Source organism: Anser cygnoides, chromosome 3 (genome assembly GCF_040182565.1).
Source record: "Anser cygnoides isolate HZ-2024a breed goose chromosome 3, Taihu_goose_T2T_genome, whole genome shotgun sequence".
In the NCBI taxonomy this organism is placed as follows: Eukaryota; Metazoa; Chordata; class Aves; order Anseriformes; family Anatidae; genus Anser; species Anser cygnoides.
The window spans coordinates 115,970,615-115,990,775 of record NC_089875.1 but is presented as its reverse complement, the minus strand read 5'-3'; the positions used below and the strand labels follow the sequence as shown (position 1 = coordinate 115,990,775).

Here is a 20,161-nt window from a genome sequence, read left to right as displayed (position 1 = left end):
AGTTGTAGGCTGTTATTAGATAACTCTTTGGCTTCCTCTTTTTCTTACTCTTCATTAACAAGACACGTGTCCTGGCATTTTTGAGTTATATGTTGTCCAGTTAAACAGTAATTTCCTCATGGCAGCCATCTTTTGAAAAGGAGTGACTATAGAGGAATTAAATCCTTTTGAAATGATAGTATTTATCGTTCCCTTCTAATTTGAATTATTCTGGCCCATTATAACAAAAGCAAAAACAAACAAGCAAAGAAAAAGATGGCATTAATAATGATGTCACTAGTGCATTAATAATGTGCATCTGGTGCTGTCTGACAGGCTGCATAACTTGGATGATCAGCAGCAGTACAAAAGCATCCAGAAACAGAAAGAAAACACAAGTCTGACATTGTATTTATTCATTGCAATGTGAAAAAATTCATTTTGAGAATAGTGAACTGCACTCTTACCAACCATGAACTTACTCTGTAAGGAAATAAATTGTTGAACTACAGCTAAAATTCACACCAGAGTAAGGTGCATTTCTGCTACACCAGCTCTTACACCAGTAAGACCCACACAACTTTAGATCATCAAGTTAAGGACGTTGTTTCCCCAAACGCTTTGAATTCCCTCTACCATTCATGGAGAGAGAGGATCTGATTAACACTTTGAAGGTCTGTTATTCTACACAGAGGAAGACTGTGATGACTGTATGGTCATCGTGCCCGTAAGAAATACCCCTAACTTGGGCATTTATTTCTTTGCACTTAGAAAATATCAGTTCCTTACTCCCCTGCCCCTCTATGAAATGTCAATAATAGCTCACAAAGCTGTTAGGCCATCATCTCATCATAATGGATGCAAGATATGTGCAGGGGATGAGACAGTGGTTTACATCATTGCGTTATTACTCAGAGGTTTCTAATCTGAATTGAGAGAGTACAGCCCAATACAGCCTGAACTCAAGAAAATGATTTTTGAATAATTCATTTCTTCATAAGAAGAATTTTTGAGATGTTGTTAATTTTCTAGTATGCAATGCATCTTCCTGGCATTTCTTCTGATTTATTCTTTTTCCTTTTCATAAAGAAATTATAACTATGGACATCAGGAAAATTCATAATTTAAACCCCCAAACCCATATAAAATTTTGAATAGAATCCAGTAAAAAGACATCACATTTACACACTCATAGTGTCTATTTCTAATTGGGTTCACAAGCTAAAAAAATGTATATATATATATATCCTTCCTTGGGGAATGTGTGGGTTTGGAAAGAGAAGAGAAGCTATTCTAATTTATTGCCATTTATATTTGATATGGCTTATAGTAATACCAATCCAGAGTGTAAAATTAAACAGTGATCCCTGGTCACTCAGCCCTCTAAGACTCCTGCTTTGAATGAATATCATGCTTCTGAAGAAACTTGTATTGAAAAATTATAAATGTTCTGCATTTTTTTCAGCCTGCATGGGAAAAGGAAAAAGTTAGTGCCCACAAAGGAAGAATATATATATATATTTAATTTCAAAAATACTTTTAATGGAAAGCTTCAGAAAATAAAATAAAAAATGTTTTCTTGTTTTTCCCCCTAAAGTTGGTGTGGGGGCCATCAGTCAGTCATTCTGTGTATGCACATATACTTATACGTGTCTGTATACTTAGAACTTTTTGTTAGGGAAGCTCATTCATCCTTTTGCTTTGTCAGGAAAATCAGTTTAGTGTCACACATAAAATTTTAACCATTCCTTTGAAAAGCACCCATCTTTTTACTAAATATTTAAAAAATCCAAAATCTTGAGGTTGCACGTGCTTTAAAAGAGCACATAAGAGTCATAACAGTCCAACACATAAATTATTTGTCCAGTTCACCTGCCGTGAGTATGGCCAGAGGAGCACAGAGTAGCCACAACCTCATTTTTGAGGTTCTTACTTCACTGCAGGGCAATAACAGGGTTTACAGGGGCAATACCTACAGCATCAAGAAGACATTTTCCACAGTGCTACATACAATACTAGTCCTTCAATTGCCCAGAGAACAACTTTAAAAATATTGTGGCTTGGCTGCCGTCTGTAATCTACATATGGAAGTCCATGGAAACCAGGGCAGGAGAGGTGTTGAACCTGGTCTGCAGCCTGGCAGTTAGGATATGGCCTGTCAGAAGCATTCTCAGGGCCAGGCATGCAGGCATACTCATAGCATGCCAGTCTGGGGCCCATACACATCCCAGAAATGTCTCCAGAAAATTGATAAATGAATAGTACTCTACTGGGGCTGGCGGAAAGGCCTGGTGTGTAATCAGACATGGTAAAATTGCAGTTCAAGACCACATAGTGATTTGTACCAGCCTGGCCAAGGTACTTTTTAGTTCAGCACTGATGGAGTCAGTGAAATGTAAGGGATGTGAAAGGAACATCAAATGTGCTGCAACAGAACCTCCTTGCACCACTTTCCATCCCACCTCCCTGTTTCCACCTGCTCCCAGTTAGAACATCCAGCAGATACATTGCTCCAGACATGGTTCTGCCTCCTGAAGTAGCCTGCCAGGCAACATTTTGAAGCACTTTGTCTTGTCTTACACTCCTTGGCTCCTCCTAGCCACTGACTTCATGTAGTGGTACCAGGATGGCTTTTGTGGCCATGCTGAGAGAAGGGATTTGGTAGAGGGAGGAGGGGGGATGAATCTCCAAGTAGTTTTCGAGGTGGAGAGTAAAAGGATCTTCCTCCTTAGGAAGCACTGAAAGGAGGGAAAGGTGAGCAGCTAGACCCTTGTCACCACATAGGTTATCCACAGAATGTCTTCTCCTCCTTCTGTCCTCACATTGCATGAGATGTTCCTCATGCCCATGTGGAGGACAGGAGCACAGGGGGACAGGGACGGTAGAACAGGGCTTGGGATCTGTGTCAGCCCCCTTTGCGTTGGGCAGCTTTCCAGCCACTCTTCCCCCAGCCTGTAGCGTTGCATGGGGTTGTTGTGCCCCAACTGCAGGAACCAGCGCTTGGCCTTGTTGAACTTCATACAATTGGCTTTGGTCCATCAGTCCAGCCTATCCAGATCCCTCTGAATCCCCCTGATCCTTACTTGTTGATTTGCACCAGGACACATCTTCTGGGTGTTACCTGACCCTTCTTCTGACATGGGAAAAGGGGAAGTGTTGCAGAGGGACAGGAACTGGACAAGAAGGTGTTGAGGGTACTGGAGAAAGGCAGGCAGAAGTTCAAACTCCCAAGCCTATAATCAGCCACTGAAATCACGGAGATCTGAGAAACCCTTATGAAATGATTTAGAAAATGTATATTTCCTATGGGCCATATTCTGTCTTCATAAATTAAAAACACATTCAGCTACTTTGACTTCAAAGGAATTATGCCAATTTGCTTTTAACCTAATAATGAAGCAGAGTATTGCTCTTCCCCTATGATTACATTTTTTTAATCTTCTGCAATAAATAAGGAAATCATTGTATTAACCTTCCTTCACAGTCCAAATCTCTGGAAAGTTTTGCTTAGGTGGTTAAATCAAGCAAGTCATGCCCCATGTAAACAAATAAAACGCGTCGATAGAATTATGGACCATTTCCACACATGGACACACAAAAGGCAAATTAAAACTTCATGGACATTCTTAATTGTGACATTTTTGAAGTCTTGATCACTTACTGAAATTTCTTCAATATAGTTGCAAGTGCATCAAGTTGTTCACGTTTTATTTCCAGGCTTGAGTTTGCAAGGTGAGTGTGCAGTGTTTGGAAGCTAGATGATGATGATGATGATTATTATTAGCTCATTTTCTCCATGCCAGAAAAGCAATGAGTTTTAATTGGTCGTTTTCATTTTCTAGATGCTCCATTAATGCTGTACTGATTGGGATGGTATCATTGATCACTCGTTAGAACAAATGTGCATCTGTATACACTGGAATGCAACATGATTGCTGGGAAGTCTTAGTCTAAGTATGTCTGGGAATCCACACAGTTAGCCAAGCAAATTCTCAGACATCTCATTTGGTACAACAGATAGGTGTGATTTACTATGGCTATGTTAGCTACAGACGTGTGCTATGGGATATTTTTTTTTTTTTCTTGTGATCCTGCCTGGAAATATTAGAACACATATTAGAGATCAGACGGGATATGAAATGCTGTCCACTTTGCAGGAAAGCATAAATTGCATTGACACATTCAGTAGTTTAAAATTTCAATATCGTTACTGGCTTATCAGAAACAGTACTTGCATGACTAGTCAGTTCAACTCTGGATAAAGCTGGAGACTTCCAGACCCTCCCCATGAGTAACATGGGTGTGCATTGAAAGGATCACATCCACTGCAGGGCAGGTGAACCTGTAGGCTGGACTGAATACATATTTCATGACAATTAACACAGTTGCTCATTCATTTTCTTTCTTCTCCTCAAATATTAAGGAGGGGAGAAGGAGGTAGAAGAGTTCCTCCAGACACATTTGTTATTTGTATTTGTCCAAAATTTTTTCTGTTCAACAGAGTGGCTGAGGATATTCAAAATTTACATGGCAATGCTGAAAGGAGACAGATGAGATGAGTTGTGGCATTCACAAGCACTTGTGTCTGTCCTTAGGTGACTTCAGTAAAGTGCCTCGGTATTTTCTTTTGTTGTTGGGATGACCCAGGGCTGATCTGTGTATTGCACTCTTTCAGGTAGCATTGCAGTTCAGTCTCTTCCCTCACTGCATTACAATCCACAATTTCTCCTACTGCAATAGAGAAGGCCTGGGAAGACCTCCAAAGCAGTTTCTCTATCTGAAGGAAACCTAAGGTTCTCATAACAAAATCATGAGTTCATAAGAAAATAGTGCTCTCCCCTTGAATGTTTCAAAACCTTCTTTTAAAACAGTCAGAGAAAACTTCAGGGCCTTAGTAGTGCAAAACAGTCTTAATCAATTTTATTTATGGTTGTTAAGAGTTCAGGTCATAAAAGGTGATGATGACTGTTCTTATATCCCTTTTATTCCTCAGAACAAACCAATCTGTGCTGAGAGGCACACAGTGACACTGGGAAGATGTCATGTAATGGGAATATGTCGTGAAAAATAGATGAATGCATGGAATCAACTCTGGGAGTACATACACGAAATTAAGTAAATCTATAGATAAAGGCATCAGAGTGCCCACGTTCAAGTGTACCATTCTGTCTAGCCTCACCCGGTGCTATTTTAAACATCATGAGGATGCTGAATGAAAATACAATCCCAAATGTGCACAGAATGTATACATAAAAAAGAGCTGTCTTTACAGTGTAATGCTCTCACAGTTAAAAGCCTGGCTCAGCAATTCCCACTCTTCAGCAAATCAACGAGGTACTTGATGGGAGCAGTTCCAGAGGTAACATGGCTTTAATGAGACAAGTTCTGACATAAAATGACTGCTAAATACAGGAGAAAAGGTCTGTCAGCCTGAAAACTCAGCTTGGTAACCAGGCCTGGCTCCTTGGCCTTCGGCCTAGGAGGAAAAATATCCTTGATGTGTGGGTGGATACCTCATACCATAGGCATCCTGAAGGTATCTGTCCTGGTTCCAGTTAGGACAGAGTTAATTTTTCCTCATAGTAGCTGGTAGGGTGCTATGTTTTGGATTAGGATGAGAAGAGCGCTGATAACATGCTGATGTTTTAATTGTTGCAGAGCAGTGTTTACACCAGGCCAAGGACTTTTCGGCTTCTCGCTCTGTCCTGCCAGCGAGCAGGCTGGGGGTGCAGCAGGAGCTGGGAGGGGACAGACCCAGGACAGCTGACCCAAACTGGCCAAAGGGGTATTCCATACCATCTGACGTCATGCTAAACAATATATAGGGGTGGCTGGCTGGGGTGGGGGGCCGGCTGCTGGGGGATAGGCTGGGCATCGGTCAGCGGGTGGTGAGCAATTGCATTGTGCATCACTTGTTTTCTTACACATTATTATTGTTAATACTATTATCATTATCACTATTATTATTATTATTGTTATTATTATATTCCTGTCTTAATAAACTGTCTTTATCTCAACTCACCGGCTTCACTTTCCCGTTTCTCTCCCCCATCCCAGAGAGGGAGGGGGGAGGGTGAGCGAACGGCTGTGTGGTGTTTAGCTGCCGGCCAGGTTAAACCACAACAGTATCATTGATGGAAATGAAACAAGAAACTGAGGGACAACATATCACCTGAGAAACTGGGAATTGACACGAGAAATACAATTCTTGTTTAAAGAAAATAAAAGAAAGCAAGGAACATCATGGAATTATAGAATGTCTTGGGTTTGAAGGGACCTTAAAAATCATCTAACTCCAACCCCCCTGCCATTGACAGGGATGTCACCCACTAGATCAGGTTGGTCAAGGCCCCATCCATCCTGGCCTTGAACACCTCCAGGGTGTTTGTGTCTTGTCTGTCTCAGGAAGAAGACAAAAATGTACACCATCCATTGGTTCCCTAAGTGCTGGTGTCCTATGCCTTCTTATGTCTCAAGGAAAGAAAAAGGGCCTGTTTTTTACCCAAGACAGAGCTCCTCTCTGAAAAACTACTTGTGCTGCACGTTGTCCTTTTTCTTTTCTTTTTTCATTTTTTTTTCCTCTCATAGGTTGAAGCTTCACTGGAACATTGTCTTCATGACACTGCAACACTGACTCCTAGCTTCTGTGACACTCCACACCCCATAATGAGGATCAACTCTGAAGTGAGACTGTCCATCACTTTGGTCAGTCTCTTTCTGAGACTGGTTTTAGACTCTTTGAGGTTGGTCTTTCCCTGAGGCTGATTTCTTCATTAGACCCCTCTGAGGTCATATGACATTGGCACTTTCTTCTGGGATCATTTGAAGTGTTTGGAGCCAATGATATTATGAATGTATACACATAGATAAAAAGATAAATACAGTCTTAATACATATAGTTGTGATAAGCATATTCTTGCTCTTGATAAATAGAGTTGTAACAAATGTAGTCTTAATAAGAGTATCTGTGGCAAGCACATTTGTTGTTATATTATTGTTTGTTAGTCGTAGTAAGTCCATTCACTGTCATGGTATTAGTGGTAAGTTTGCTGACCTGTAATTATCCTCAAACCCTATCTGCTGCTATATTACTGATTTTCCTACATCAGATTGCTTTTCTACTAACTCTACTATTAAGTGGTGTTATTTAATATCTCTTTAATATATAATCTCTTACATATATACTCACATATCTTGTTTCTTGGTAGTACCTGTAATAGTTTTTATCTATTTATGTATACATATATTTGTCTTATTAATTATAGTATTCTTGCTAGTGGTGATTTGTAGTGATTTGTAATAAATAGGAACCTTTGGTAACCAAAGCGCCCATGTCCTTTTTTATTAAGGAACCCTACGAACTCTCCGTTGCACTCTCCATATACCTGTGGGTCAGGTGGCATCTCCTTTTTCAAATCATGACTGTATTTTACTTGCCCACAGACTTAAGACGTATTCAGTAGATCATACTTAAATGTTTTGCCAGCTAGCACCCTGGACGAGGTTCATCTGTCTGGAGGACAACCAGATCTGTTCAGTACATCACTCCTCTGAAGGAGAAATCTCTGTTCTCTTCCCATTTAAATGAACATTTAAACCTAAGAATGTGCCTTCTTTTTGTGTGGCACATCCCTCAAGCTGAAAAATGATGTAAAATAAATAGAGGAATCCTATGCAATGTTCATAAATGAGAGACACCTGTAGTATTCAATTAACTGCTCTGTTGCACCAGGTTGAGCAAATTGTTTTGCAAGATCCTTGCTCCCATTTTTCCCAGTTTGGTTTTCTTAAGGCCAGACTAGGTTTAGCCTTTCTGAAACGATGTTTGCTAATCTGAAATCAATAGAACATCCTACTGAAGACTGATGACATTTTTTTGCATGAGTTTCACCCTATCGTTTTTTACAACAACAAAAAAATGTGGAGAAATGTTTCAAGCTATGAATATAAGTCAGGAAAAAGCTATTGGGACCTTTGAATGTAAATGGCAGTTTTGGTGCTAAATTCAACAGAGGGAGAAGTATGGGACTTCTAGGTTAAGAGCCAGAGGAAGCAACAGTCAGAGAATGCCCTTTGAAGTCAGTGTGACCCTTATTGCTACTCCATGAGTGTGCAGCAGTCAGAATATGAGTACCAGTGTTATAAAAATTCATCTGTCTTTCACTTTGAAACAAACATACTCCACACACTCACAGCCTTCTTGTGTCAGGTGACAGAGTAAAGTAATATACCAGCAGAGAGTGGCAGACTCATGGACAAATGTAACAGCAAAGGCTCAGCGTGAGGTTAAAGACAATTTTTTTTCTCTCTCTCTTTTTTTTTTTTTTTTCTGGAAGAGCTTCCTATATCTCAGCCAAGGCTTGTTCAATCATAGTGCAAGTTGTCCTTTCACAGCAGAATTATCTAATCAGATCCTAGACCAAAATAAAGCTCTCTATGCTACTTAACATATATATGAGAAAGAAGTAGAGTATGGCTTTCTGCAACCAGTTTTGAGATTCTACTGGTGGCAGTAGGTGAGTTTGAGGATCACAGGACATTTTGCTTATTTGCTACCACAATACCCATTTGAGGGGCAATTCCACCAACCCACCTCAGAATTGCCCTTTTGGTTCAGGAAAGGACTACCTCATCTCCTAAAAATGAATTGATTCTGTAATCCTTTATTTTAATTATCGAGGAAGAAGAAATGAAAACAAACATGAAACCAGTTTTTACGAGGTGGCACAAAAATACAGGTAAATGTAAAGCCTCTGCTGTAAAAGCTTAAAATTAATTGGACAATGTAGGAACAAGTAGGAAAGAGAAATGTATGCCTAACACTAAAGGACAGGTATCATATTGCAAGTGATAATAGTAGACAGCATCCCTGTCATATTTATGGCAATAAACAGTGATGTCCAAATTAGGTTTACTACTTCATTTTGTGATCAAGCAAACAGGCATGGAATTAGAAAAACCCTTCCGTAATACAGAAATCTCTGCAGTAGTAATAAGAAACATAGAAAAATAGAGTCCACACACACTTCTGATAATATAAATGTTCCCCTTTATAGAAAATACTTTGCAAACATGGAGAGAATAATTGTTTCCATTTTTTACCAGCAGCTCTTAAAGTCCATGCTGTTTTTGCGGGGCTTTTTATAAATATGTTGCTAACCACAGAAACACGTTTATTCAGCCTTTGCAGTGTTTTCAGTACTTTTACACCACTTCTGAATTCCAAAGCCAGACACAAATGCTACATCTGTACCAGGAAATGACCCTGGCCACGCTTCTTTCCTTGCCCCCAGGGGATGAGAAGTACAGAACAGCACAACTGCATACTGCTGGGCTCTCTTCTGCCATAAAGGAGGTCCTCATCCATATCATCTGTAGGGAATATGATATCTTTCAAATCGTGTCTGGACATTGTGACAACGCTAAAGCCACCAAGTTGCATGGACAAACACACGCTGATGCCTGCAGTCAGAATTTGTCTCTGTTTTGGTACTAATGTAGACTTCGTGTAACTCAGTACATTTCCAAAGGCTAGCCTGAGGGTTAATTTTCAAAAATGACTATTCTACATACACAGCCCATTCCTAGTTTAGAAGATAAAGATTTAAATAGTGTGGATGTGGCCAGACTGGCCTACAAGTAGACAACATTCTACAAGTGCCTTTTGACAATGTAGTCTGGGAGCAGCAGTCAAGGGTCTTGGTGTGACCTGCACTCCCAATGCTTCCTGCCATGGTGCTGGCATCGGAGCAGACAAGTGCGTACTTTGTTTTTGCTGTTTCCTCTCCATGTGCTAGGCGATTGATTACATGAGAGAATTGCACAACTGTCAAGTAAAGAATCCTTTATCAAAGTGAAAATTAGAAGTGCTACTACTGCAGGTAGTATTTATTCTTGCAACATTGGAACTACCTTCTTGCAGCTATTTTCAAACTTTTCCCTGTGCAGACCATTCTCTCTTTCCCTTTTTTGACAAGTTTCAAGCTTTCTCTTTTTTTAAAAAAAAAAAAAACACACCCAAAGTCTATATTACTAAATAATTTAAGTAAAATGAAGTTGAACAGTAGGGCCTTCCTTTGCTGTCTTATCCTCAATAGTTAATGCTCTGCCAGTACACTACATATTTTCCTCCTCTATGGCCTGCCCAAAATCTAATGTCTAGCACTGACTCAACAGATCCAAAGCAAACCAACCTGTGCAGCTGTCACTGAGTCCATGTAAGCCTCTGGAGTGCTGCTTTCTGTGATTACAGCTGGCACTATCTTTGAAGGTGCCTGATACATTTTGTGGTGTAACATCATAATTAACTAGATAAAAAAGGCAGCATGAGCAACTATATCTCAATTTTAGCCAGTGCAGATTTTGCATGATCTGGAAAGATTAGTATAATGTTGGCAAACCAGGAACAACTGCAAAATCAATCATACTTCTTAAGCTATAAAGTAACTCAGGTGAAACTTAGGAGACGGATTTTTGCCTTTCAATGACTTTTTTGTCCATAATTTCATTGGCAAGAGGTTCACATCCCAGTTAGCTCACCAAGGCAGTGCTTTAGAAAGGCAAACTTAATTCTTGCTTATGGTAATTAAGCTTTCTAATTATAATTAAGCTTTACACCTATAGTTATATATATGGAAATCAATGTTTGCACAAGCAAGGAGAATAAGGACTGATTTAGACCTTATTGGTACCTAACTGTCATATTTTATATGACTCTCAAAAATATTGTGGTTTGTTTTTCCTGCATGTACTGGTGCCAGTTACATGATTAAGTCACTCTCTAACAAATTTTGGATCAGCAGCCACTATCACCTTGTAGCTGACTTTCTTCCCAATAATGCAGATTTATGTGTCTGGGCTAAATAAACAAAATGCCTGAAAATAGAGTTGTGTGCACCAAAAAGATATAGTGGTACTTTTACTGTGTCCCTCAATTCAGAGATCAATACATTATTAACCAGTTTATCACCAAAGATTTGTGGGCTTCATTTACTTTTCATCAAATATGTCACCCTCAGGGCTAGACAAATTTACTCTATCCTCCAGGTACTAATTTTGCCCTAGTCATAAATAGAAAAAAGTTTCAATAAACTGTTTTTTTGTTTGTTTGTTTGTTTGTTTTTTTCATCAGAAACTCAAAGAAAAGGAAACCTTTTATTTTACTCTGACACAGCTAAGCTTTTGTCATGGTCTTTAAAAATGCACTTGGTGTAGTTTATCCAGGCTATGAGGAAGTGATTTTTCACTAACTTTCTACTGTTATTCCTAATCCACTGATGTACCAGATCACATTGGGAATCTGGCCGCAGCACATGACAAGGGAGAATCGTCTTCTGATGCATTCTTCTAAAATAATAATAAAAATCATAATCATAATCATGAAATAATAATTTGAAAAAAAGAAAAAAAGAAACGGGGTAAGAGAGCCATTTGTCAGACTCCAGAGGGACCTGCATTCCCCTTGCAGGCCTAAGAAAAGAGAGGACATCTGCATCCCTCCTGGAGAAACTGTTTCAGTTAATGCATTTGTTATACCAAAATAAGCAAGCCAAAACGATCACGGCTGGAGACTGTGACACTCACAAAAGATCCGGCTGGAAGGACCGTTGTTTTGCTGTTCTCTTTCCCTGGGGTCCCTGGGAGCCAGAAAAGTTGGAGCATGATTTAGAGCTGTCCTGAAGAAATGAGTACTGGGTCCAGGGAGTTGGTATTTTCAAAGATCCTGCAAGTCTGACTGTCTGCCTACTGTTTATCTCTGCTGTCAAAAGGATGTAGCTTTTGGAGAAAGGTGAAACTTGCATCTGTGACACCGACACATTGCAAACAATAGAGGAGACAGCTGTGCTGTGAGATTAAAAGAAAAGCAGAACCTTTCATCTCTGATGTCCTGCTCTAGTTTGAAACCACTGAGAGAGTGGGTGTATTTTTATTTTTCTATTTTTCCGTTGAGGTGTCTCCTTGCTTTTTTTCTGCTTCTCTTTAATTGCAATTTGAATGCAAATATTTATAATATTTGTTCTATAAACATCATAAATTAATATAAATGATGTTCTATACTCATCATAATATTCATGTGCTTCTGGTAGAAACTGGTGCAGGAAGATGCATCTGTGCCTTTTTGGTTGTGTTTGTAAAACCTGAAGAATTACACACCTGAGGGATAAGGCCAAGACAAAGGGTTTGAATGTACACATTCCAAAACTGTGCTTAAAGCTTTTTCTCAGCTTTTTCCATTGTGAGTCAAAATTCTTTTATTTAACTAACAAACACAGACATGTAACTCTGCAAACTTGGCTGCATTCTTGCAGTTGTAGAATAAAACACCAAACAGTGCACCAGTGTATTCTTTTCCCTTCCTGTTGAACCAAATTAACTGGAGCAGCATCTTCTTATTATTTTTTGTCATTAAGCAAACTCCCGAGACAGTGCATTTGAATTATTGCTAAAATCCAGAACCCCAAAGTCTCTTGCCAGACAGCTGTCTAAAAGAAGCTTTCATTCCAAGCCATGGGGGTATTCTTTGTGTCTTCTCTTCCTGTAAGACCAGTGAAGCACCTATACATAAATGCCTTATGAGAAAAAGAAAATCTTTAAAATCTTTGTACACATATCTTTAATCCTCCATTTATAAAAGTGACCTGAGACAGAAATTAGTCATGGTGACTCAGCTAATGGATGTCCACGAATTTAAATTCCATAGTTCTCAAATTCATTCTCTTTCTGCCTTTCAGGTATTCATAACTCTTAGCAAAGTAGGAGTTTGGCACAGTCATCCTTGGTAAATCTGCAGCATTCTGGGTTGTGATCAAGGTACTCTGAAAAACTCTTGTCCCTCTGAATGGATGAGAAGAGGTCCAACGTGCAAAAAGGCAATGGGCAAGCAGGAGCTGGGAATGTGCTTGCGTGGGATACAGGCAAGGATCCTCCTATAGGAGGAAGGATCACATTCCCCCAGCTGCTCTAAGTAGCATGTTTGCAGCAACCAAAACCCAGACTGCAAAGACAAAGCAGCCTGGATCAGCATCTTGGGGACCTACATCTGATAAGTTTTTAGCTGCCATATGTGAATGCTACCCACGTGGAAAGGCAGGTTTCCAATTCTAATGCTGAATTGCTCTTATATGACTCACCACCCTGTAGTATCTTGTTGCAATTTGTATGCAGACCCTTTGCTCAGGCACCATTCCTTGACCAGAGCACAGTGTGGATGGGTTGTACATCATGCTCAGAGCTGTAAATTGTCCAGTGGTTTTCTGTCATGCACTGCAGCTTTCACCCATGTTTGTTTTTTTGTTTGTTTGTCGTTTGTTTTTTTTTTCTGCTACTATCAGTGTAGAAGACAATTTCTCCATAAATATGATTAAAGCTCCTTAAATAATGTTCTTTAAATCCCCTTCTAGCTAACACTGTGCTAGAATGTCTAGTGGTTAAAATAATTTTTGGCCACCTCCAGCCAGGCCAACTCCCCTTATACCTATCTATACCTAGGTGTGCACCTAGTCTCTATGTGCACAGTCTGGAGGCGAAGACCCCTCTGGTGACCTCTGTATCCACACCTTTGCAACAACATGGTTGGAAAGAATGATATATACTCATGCCCCACAAAATTCTTGTTTGCAGTGTTGGCTATGAGCCTGGTGGGAGGTCAGCACAGAGCTTACACTGTGACCAGGAAGAGCAGGGCAGCTGCTGGTGGCTGTAGTCGTAGTCCATCCATCCTCCTTCAATGCACAGCACGTGCTAAAGCTCCTGCCCACCAAGAAGTTCTCAGATTCTACTTAGGTCTGCACTTGGGCTCAAGTTCGTGTGTCATCTAAATGACAGGAAATGGTGGACCTGAAACAGTGCACTTAACTGTCCGTGACAGCTGCTATTCCAAATAAAGTGCCTGAACCAACCCCATGTCTCACTCTGTAGTTTCTCTTCATGGCCTGCCTTCACCTGAGGGAATATTTTTGACCTGGACATGTCTGCTTGCTTTGTTACCTACTGACCTGTAACAGTGAGTGTTTGCTTACTTCTGGGCTTGCACCACACAGCTTGCTTTCCAATGCATTTGCAAAGACAGCCTGCGCTGAGCTGAATGCAGCCAGCCATCAATAAGCAAGCACACTTGCAAGCGCAAAGGGAGGGCAGGCAGAAGACATACTATTTACATAATTAAGTACCTCACTTAATGAATTCCCACTAGGCCATGGTGTGGAAGGGTGATTATGAACAGGGCTGGGGAATGATGTGCTTCAGACTCCAAGGGGGATTCAGTAAAGGGACGGTAATTAAAGTCTGGGAGCTGAGTTACTGCCAGCTCCTTTGAACCTGGTTAATGATGACTGCTTATGTAGAGTTGGTTTTGTTCTGTTTCTGATCTCCAGTATGAGTGCCCATCCAATCCAATTCAACCTGCTAAAAATTATTATCTGAAAAGAGTCAACATCAGAAAAAAAGAAAAAAGAAAAAAAAAAGAGAGAGAAAACGGAAAAAAAAATAAGAAAAAAAGGAAAAAATATTTTCAAAGAAAAAGACTTGAGAATTTGAAGGAACACTTGCACTTTTCCTTTTCTTCAGAAAAACATCTAAAATCCTGAAGGATGTGGAAAGCATTTTTAAAATGTCATCATAGTGCCCACTGCTCCCTTAAAAGTCAGCAGGCAAAAAGAATGAAGAATTTGTTTCAAAAAATAATAAACCAGAAGACATTGGCATTAATAGGAGCTTTAACATATATTTGTTCAAATAGTGTCAATTAAGAATATTACACTGTGAGTATTGGAACTGAAAATTTAGGGATTTCTAAATAGAGAAGCAGCAATTACTTTTTTTTGGGGGGGGGGGGGGGGAGTGGATTTGAAAGGCAATAGTAAAACAGCCATTTCATAGCTCTGTCTTTATTTCTAAACAGATATTAAAATTCAGCTAGGAACAAAACTCTAAGTTTGTCTAAAGTTAGGAACAAATTCTCCTGCAGTGGATCTTATCATGATAGACAGGGATTTTATTCCATCTAAAATGCCTAGCACACTTCACCAGGAACACTGATTAGATGATTCTTACATTAATATGGCCAGCCTGGTTCAAACCTTGACATATTAAGTAATAAAATCCCATGGAATAAACCTGAAGTAATAAATTATTCCTTGCTCTGCTAAAGAGAACAACGAGGCAGAAACAAAAATATTTCAGCTCACAGCAGGACAGGCTGAGCAGTCTTTTTTTGCTAGTTAGCATCAGACCCTTAAAACAACAGAAAGGGATTTATTGCCTCAAGAAACTGATTGCTTCCCTTTCTCTATCAAAATATATTATCTGCCTGACTCTAAAGGGTTTCTCCCAACCACAGTGAATGGAAACTGTCAATATATACATACTCTTTGTCAATATACACATACTTTTCTCAGAATACGTATATTTTAAAATACATTGCCAGGAAGGGAAAGGAAATGCTGAGCTCCTGGGGACAAGCCAAAGCCTCACTAAATTTTTAAATTCATTGTGTATCACCAAGCAGTTTACAAAGCATCCGTGTTTTGAAGCTCATGGTGTTTGGGTCCTCGCATATCTGTGTTTCTGTATTGAACTTGAATAGATCTTTTACTTATGCTCTCAGAAAGTCATGAAAGCACTGCTTCCAGTCGTAGATATTGGATTTCAGTTTAGGGAGCAGTTTAGTCAGGAACCGATACTCCTCAGGAAACTCTTCTTCAAGCAATAAAGGATATTATAATTTATGAGATTCCTATGAGTTAATGGCAAGGGAGCATTTTGTAATGAATCAGCAATGAAAGATTACCTCTGATTACATTGCTGCTTTAGTGACAATCCCTGGATTGTCAAAAACACTTTTGGTTCCTCTGATACAAAGTGACACCAGCTACCCATTATGTAAGACTTACTTCCAAACCCCATGCCTGGAATTGAATGAGGACTTATAAATAATGTATCAATAAAGTAAATTATGCAAGTAATCATTCCAGAAAGTGTCTGAACTCATCAACAAATTAGATAACAAGGAGGTCTTTTTTTCTAGTAACTTAAATAAGCAAATTGAAATGGGATTTCTTCAAGAGCTTCCTCAGCACTTTCTTAGCAGTGACTTGGGGTTACTGGGCAATTTCATTAACTCTGGGACTTGCAAAGCCTACTGTAAACACTGAAAATCCCCATTTAATTTTTTTCTCATGCAATATTAAGGTACCTTCCTGCTCTATTGGCTGCTGGGTCAACTGGCATTGTGGGGGCATCAGCCTTTCTTCCATTCCCCTGTTCTCCATCGAGGGGATGGTGTATGAGATGTGAGGCAATCTCTAGAGCACCACAGCCCCAACAAGCACACGGCTGGAGGTTTGTGCATTAGGTGTTGTGCCTCTTGGCCTCCAAAGTGGCAGGCAGGCACCCTGGGCATGCAGTGTTGCAAAGGCTTCCAGCGGCCTTCTTGTTTCCGCTGTTGAGTGTCACTACATTATCATTACACAGGATCTTATCTCTAGAAGCCCTTTTAGAGAGATCTAATTACATTATAGGTTTTTCCCCTACCTCCATTTTGTATTTAGAGAGAGCAAGCACCTTTGCTACCATTTATTATAAGAGAAATTAGGTATCCAGCCCTGCAAACCATTTTGCAAACAGTTATCTTGTACTTCTTTTGAAGTTAAACAAGGTGAAGTCCTCAGTAAAGACCATTTCCAGGTCTCAATTAATATATTCATTTAAAAATTGAAGTGACTTCTGTATAACAAGGAGCTACAGCTGTTACAATCGCAAAGAGAGGCTGGAGGTTCAAGGTGTGTTTCTCCCTTTCCTACTGCCAGAAACACGCTGGCTAACATTTGACATTGAGAGACAACTATGTTAAATTAGCATTAGGTCCCCAGACCCTTTTGCATCTTACTGGAGAAACATCTCACTTACTCCTGTACCCTGTCATCACACAGTACAGGTGTCACCAGGATGGACTGGTGCCTCCTTTGCTGAATGCCCTTTCTTTGGGAATGGGACTTCCATGGTTTCCAGTCACCCTGTGGTTGCTCTAGATGGTAAGTCTCCCTTAAGGAAAAAAATAATAATTCTTTGACCACACTACAGTCAAACAAGGTGATTATTGAATTAAGGATAGATGAGAAAATTCATGTAGTTATTTGCATGTGAAGGGGTAGATCCTCTGTGCCATCCAAACATCTATTTCACGGTGAGAAAAATCACCCTCTGGAGATACATATTTCTTTCTACTGACTCTACTGAGTCTAAGGTGATTAGCTCAGACTTAAGCAATGAATTTTTAGGTGAGTAAGGTAGGTGAGATGAATCTAATCCACAAGGAGAGGACAATTTTATGTGTGAATAACAGTGCCAATGGTAATGAAAAAAAGAATCATATTTTGGCCCAACATCTGATTTTAGTAGCCTTCAGCTGGCATGCAATGTAGCCTTTTCCTAAATATTTGAGTGGTATGGTGTTGTCACGGGCTTCATATTATAAATATACAGCTGAGCCGTGATATTAATGTATCATTTTTTTCCTTTTTTTTTTTTTTTTTTTTTTTTATGATGTACAGTGCTCTCAGCTATATGCACTGACATTATCAAAGCTACTAGTATAATGGATAGCAACTGGGGATACATTCATGTCAAATGGCCTGTAGTAATTTTGTCACTGAATTGAGCTAATAATCATCAAACTGTGCCTCAAAATCTTGGAAGAGCTTCTGAGATTATCTAATACTATAAAAATGAGATGCTTAGGCTTGCTGAAGGAAATTTCTCCTCACCTATGAGCCTTATTTGTGTGGAATTGATGTCCCTTGTTCACTATTTTCAACTCATTTTTAGAAGCCTGCTGCAGGATCTGGTGAGGACTGTAGCACAACCTAGCTCCCTCGTACAGCTTTGCAAGATGAGTGTCTGTAGCTGTCAAAGAGGTAATTACTAAATCGTTTCTCAAACTTAGCTTATGCAATATAATTCCTATGACCTTCATAGAATCACAGAGTCACAGAATATCCGAACTTTGAAGGGACACACAATGATCATTGAGTCCAACTCCTGGGTCTCCAAAAGACCACCCAAAATATCATACCATGTGTCTGAGAGCATTGTCCAAACGTTTCATGACCTTAGTACAGTCACACCTGATTTACAACTACAGAAAAAGTAGAGAAACAGACAGTGTACAGAAGAAATAAAATTCTCACCTGTGTTATGAATTTCACTAAATATAGCTGGAAATGAGCAGTGATTCACATGACTGAGCCTGGCCTTAGCTTCTCAGTTCCCAGTAAACCTAGACAGAACTCTGCAGCTTAGTCAAGAAGTCTTCATTGTAAAATTATTCCACTAGGATTTTCCAGATTTTGTCTGCAGATGTGTTCAGTGACTTCATTGCAGGTTGCTTGTTCAGAAAAATATAGCACTCGTTTGTAAAAATCCACTGTTTATTTTACTGATAGCAGGTTGCCCTTTTAAAGAAATTTACGGTCTGATGGGGATTTCTTTCATGTGAGAAGATTTGGCACCGAGAGATTAGAATTGCTTCCAGTGTATGAACTGCACCATTCTGAATATCAGCTTGTTTCAGGATGGAAAAACTGACAGACTAGTAAGTGTAACCACATCTTTTTTTCTTTTTTTTTGACAGAGCATCTTCTAATAATTGTCCTTTCTCCTGAGACTTTAAGTGGAAATGGTAAACATTTTCCTGAGTTAAAAGAATCATATAGCTCGGGTCTGAGAAGAGCAAAGTACCAGTGAATACCCAACCTCTAGTTCGGTTTGCTTTCTTTTTGCAGTTTCCAGCCTGGCATATGTTCAGGGGTAGTACCTCTGTCAGCTATGTTACGTAAGCTGATTAACCCATCCTTGTTCAGACACATAAGCATATTTTCCAGCCATGCCAACCCCCTTGTTCCTCGGTCTTACCTCCTTAATTCTCTTTCAGTCAGAAGTAGCACCGAGTCAGGAACATGAGCTGTGGATGCCATAAGAATGTGGAGTTTCACTTTGCACGCCCGCATAGCGAGGGAGCAATGCTTTGAAACTGAACCACGCAGCCCTAAACAGCTGTGTACAGAGAGCAGCAGAGATCTGAGGCAACTCTACCAGCGTGAGCACAGAGCAAATCCACAAGGAGATGTTTCCCCATATCTTCACTGCGACGTACAGATATGACAGTATTTAGGTTTATATTTAGCCTTCTCTTCTCATTATTTCCTCTTTTCTCTGTTACAAGAAAATCTTTGCTGTTGGAGGCAAACAAATAAATGACAGCAGCTGTGCTTTCAACAGCTGTAATTATGTCACAGTTAAATCTCCTGAGAGTCAGTTGTCCACTGTAAATATTAATTGACTAATCAGGTGCAAGCAGCTAAAAGAAAAGCATTATGCAATTGCTTCTCCAATTCTGTTGCTGTTGATGACAGCAAAACCAAGTACAAGAGACTGTGAAAACTCATACATAGCTGCATTTTTTGCAAAACTCACAAAACTATGAGAAATTATCAGATGAAAAGGTATTTGACAGAAAAACAGGCAGTCTTAAAAGAGTTTAACTGACACACACAAAAAAAGGCATTTCTTTATACACTGAGAATAAAAATGCCCTGCCAAGGTTTCAGCTATTTCCTGCATTTGATATCTGGGCAGGGGAGATGGAAGCATTTGTTCCAGCTGAACAGCAGGAAACAAACTGAATTTATCAGCAAAGGAGAAGCATGAGTTTAGCTCCATATTAAATCTGCTTTTCTTGATGTCAGGGAGCTACGCGGTCCCCTGCCAGGCTATGCCAGTTGGTCTCCAGGCCAGAGAGCGGGCCCTCATTTATTAATAGCAGGAAAATGTGGTTCCACTTCCTGAGAACCACTTTCATTTCCATAGCAGGCAGCTCCATGACATTTCTCCTCATCTTTCTCTATTTACCATGGACAAGGAGCACACCGGAGTCCAGCTGCCTCCTCTCAGCACCACTAACTCGTTGTGTAATTCCTTTTGTATCCAGGAATAAGGCCTTCAAGCTGCTTTAACTCTTTTACTCTTTTTTATTTTTTATTTTTATTTTTTCAGATGAAACAGCACAGAGGTAGCTTATAACAAGCAAAGGAACTGTCTCTAAACCTCTGCTCTGTCAGATTGCACTCCCCATTCAGCATGCACTTTAAATCCCCTTACAAATGGTTTTGGTAACATCACAGAGCAG

At 39.8% G+C, this 20,161-nt stretch overlaps 1 long non-coding RNA gene across 2 annotated transcripts in view; it reads right to left on the bottom strand.

The window, feature by feature from the left end:
- Window positions 1-19,405, bottom strand: part of LOC125182987 (uncharacterized) — a 96,904-nt gene extending 77,499 nt beyond the window's left edge. For both annotated transcript variants that reach the window (XR_007163931.2, XR_007163934.2), the window contains exon 1: window positions 18,889-19,405. This is a non-coding gene — a long non-coding RNA (uncharacterized lncRNA). The remainder of the gene's footprint in view (window positions 1-18,888) is intronic.
- Window positions 19,406-20,161: the final 756 nt, after the last annotated feature.